At 46.9% G+C, this 3,415-nt stretch overlaps 1 long non-coding RNA gene across 2 annotated transcripts in view; it reads right to left on the bottom strand.

The window, feature by feature from the left end:
- LOC121818846 (uncharacterized) overlaps nucleotides 1–3,415 on the bottom strand; it is a 43,176-nt gene that overhangs the window by 34,439 nt on the left and 5,322 nt on the right. For both annotated transcript variants that reach the window (XR_009596486.1, XR_009596487.1), the window contains one exon: nucleotides 823–948. This is a non-coding gene — a long non-coding RNA (uncharacterized LOC121818846). The remainder of the gene's footprint in view (nucleotides 1–822; nucleotides 949–3,415) is intronic.

The raw sequence follows: 3,415 nt of genomic DNA, 5'->3' as shown, positions 1-3,415 counted from the left end.
CTGAGAAGAGAAAAATGATCTTAAGCTTTTTTTTTTTTTTTTCATTTTGGCCATGATGCCTGACACACACACAGGATCTTAGTTCTCTGACCAGGGATCAAACCTGTGCCCCCTGCAGGGGTCCTAACCACTGGATTCCTAACCACTGGCCCACCAGGGAAGTCCCATTAAGCTTACAGTTTAATAAGGCGCCAGAGAGCCACTAGCAGGAATCCAAGATCTGATTGTCTTCTAGATACATCCTACCACCCCCCTTCCCAACCAGAGCAGAAAAGTCATTCACCCTTGCCTCCCTGGCCGGCCAGCTCCACTTTCCTTTCTCCTCATCTTCTCTGCCGGTTTTTAAAAATAGCTACACACTAACATTCTGGGAATGAGAGGAACATTTTTTTTTTTTAACATTTGGTAACTAAAATAGGCTATCAGTTCTATATTGTTAGTATTTCTTGAGGCATATATTTAATTTTCTTAAACTCCCTTTAAACTTAGTTTTATGTTTTTATTTCTGGTTACAAACATTAATATCTGCAGCAGCAAGTTCTGTTTTGCCAGTTGTCTTACTCTCATGTAATCAACTAACATTGTCTATGGGTTTCAGTGTGAAGCATGCATTTTACTTTATGTGTGTTTAATCATGAAATTTAATTTTGCACACTATTTGTAATTTTTTTTAAACAAAAGGGACTGATTTTGTTGGAAACAAACACACATACAAATACACACACACACACACACACACACACACACACACACATCCCTAACTGGGATGCATCAGAGAATAGCTGAAAAACTTCCAGGTGGCAGTAGTGGTAAAGAACACACCCGCCAATGCAGGAGATGCAAAAGATGCAGGTTCCATCCCCGGGTGAGGAGGGTCCCCTGGAGGAGGCATGGCAGCCCACTCCAGCATTCTTGCCTGGAGAATCCCATGCAGAGGTGCCTGGCGGGCTACAAAATAGGGTTGCAAAGAGTCAGACATGACTGAAGCGACTGAGGCATCTGGATTTATAGAGACAGTTCAACACATTGCTGCCTCCGTTGTTGGCCTTCTGAAAGACAAAATGTCAACTTGTTATCTTGACAAAGAACCCCATATCCTGATAGGCAATATTTATTTAGTTTGTTGTTTAATCAAACACCTATTCCGAGGCTGGGTGCTTTCTATTAATCAGGATTCTTGGGTGGCAAGAGAAAATCAAAGCCTAGAGTAAAGAAGCCTTAGTGAAACACGGGGACATACCAGCTCGGGTAGCCAGACTGGGAAGATGGGGCTGGGCTGCCCTCAGGAATGGTGGAACCTGGGACTCTAATGCCGTCAGGGTCTTGGTTTCTTGTCTCCTCTTCTCCCCATGTGCTTACTCCATTTTTTCAGGTTAACCTTTCCATGAGATCTGGGAGGGGACATGGCCACTAGCAGGTCCCCAAGCGTAACCTCACTTCCTAACCAAAGGAGAAAAAGAGCTCTCTCGCAGATCCAGTTTCAAAACTTCCTGTGGAGGACAGTGACAGGCAAGGACTCCTATGCTTACCCCTGGGACCAGTTTGTTGCTTGAAAGGTCAGGGGGAAAACAGGACTATAGCCAGGAGCCTGCACGCATGCTCGGTCATGTCTGACTCTTTGTGGCCCCATGGACTGTAGCCCGCCAGGCTTCTCTGTCCACAGGATTTTCCAGGTGGCATGGGAGTGTGTAATTTCCTCGGTTCTGTCTTGTCACAACAAAAATTTGAAGTGACAGACCAACGTTAAAGCCCTTGGACAGACCATGTCACAGCTCTGGGACAGATCAGTGTTACAACTCCGTGTTACAGCTCAGTTTTATTTAGAAAATAAAGGAAAATATACCCTCGAGGCATGAGGGCATGCCGACCCAAAAGATGTGAAGAGAAGCGAGAGAGAGAGAGAGAGAGAGAGAGAGCGAGAGCGAGCAAAAGAGAGAGAGCGAGGGCGAGCCCCGGCCCTTCGGAGCCTCTGTTTATGTTTTTTCTCCCCTGGGCCTGCCCTATGGAAACCGGGCCAGCCAGGGGTGCCGTTTGTTCACTCCAGTCCTCAGACCTTCCTTTGTTCTATTTTCACGGGCTTTTCCCTTCCTTGTCTTTTAGCCACCGCCATTCTGGACTCCTTTTTCCTATTCTAAATACCTAACACAGGCAAGAATACTGGAGTGGGTTGCCATTTCTTTCTTCAGGGGATCTTCCGACCCAGGCATCGAAACTGCATTGGCAGATGGATTCTTTCATCACTGAGCCCCCTGGGATGCCCGCAGCCAGGAGGGTGGATTGTTAATAAAAGAATGGGGGTGTGGAGCTGGGCAGTCTGAACACTTGTGTCCTATACTTCCCTTCTCCTGGGAAATGTCCCTTCCCCGCCATCGGAGGGAAGACTGACCCTGCCTCTTTGCCACATGGATCGCTAGACAGGCATCTGCAAGTCCAGCAGCCTCTCCTCCCAGGAATTTAGACCTGCCAACTTGGTCTACTGCTTGCTTGTACTGTGGAGATGCTGGAGGCACCATTACCCCACCACCAGGGAAACGAAAAGAGCTGGACCACAAGACGAAGGGTGCAGCAACTGAGAGAGAGAGACAGAGGCAAGGAGGCAGGATCTGCATGCAGGCTCTAGTCCAGCCACATCCCCCTGCCAGCCTGATGCTACACCCACACTTTCCCTTAAGGGAGAGCGAATCACTTGTCTGCTGCCTGCGATCTGAAGCATTCTCACTGATTCTCTATCTCATCCTGAAAAACCCCAGCCAGAACCCTGACGCCCTGACACACAGCACAGACACGTATGGTTAAACGGCTGGGTTCTGGCAGAGAGCTTCCTCCACTGAATCCAAGCTCTGCCTCTTAACGATGTGACATCAGACAAGCTATTTGACCTCTGCGTGTCAGTTCCCTCACTTGTAAGAGGAAATACTGACAGTACCTACATGGTAGTGTTGTGAGCATCAGATAAGCTAATCCACGTACAACAAAGTGCCTGGCATGAAGTATCACTCAATTAGGTATTATTTACCTAATTTGCCAAACAATACTCAAGTTGGTATTATTTATATTGGGCTTCCCAGGTGGCTCAGATGGTACAGAATCTGCAACATGGGAGACCCAGGTTCAATCCAGTGGGAGAGGGCAGTAGTGTCTGGGAGAAATATGTCTTCAAAGCGTAAAGAGGCAAATCAAGGGGGAAAATTCCCAGAGACACACACCCTCTAGCCGTTGTCCCAGCTGGTTAGATGTGCCATCTTGAATCCTCCAGCCACCATTCCAGACACTTGGCTGTTAATTTATGGAAGGGATAACAAGGACTTTCTCTTAAAAATTTAAACTTTACTATAATGCTTGCATTGGGGTATAACAATACCACATGTCAGATAACACCCATGTCAGATAGTCATTTTTAAAATATGAAATCTAC

This window comes from Ovis aries, chromosome 1, assembly GCF_016772045.2.
Source record: "Ovis aries strain OAR_USU_Benz2616 breed Rambouillet chromosome 1, ARS-UI_Ramb_v3.0, whole genome shotgun sequence".
In the NCBI taxonomy this organism is placed as follows: Eukaryota; Metazoa; Chordata; class Mammalia; order Artiodactyla; family Bovidae; genus Ovis; species Ovis aries.
This window is presented reverse-complemented; position numbering and strand designations above follow the sequence as displayed.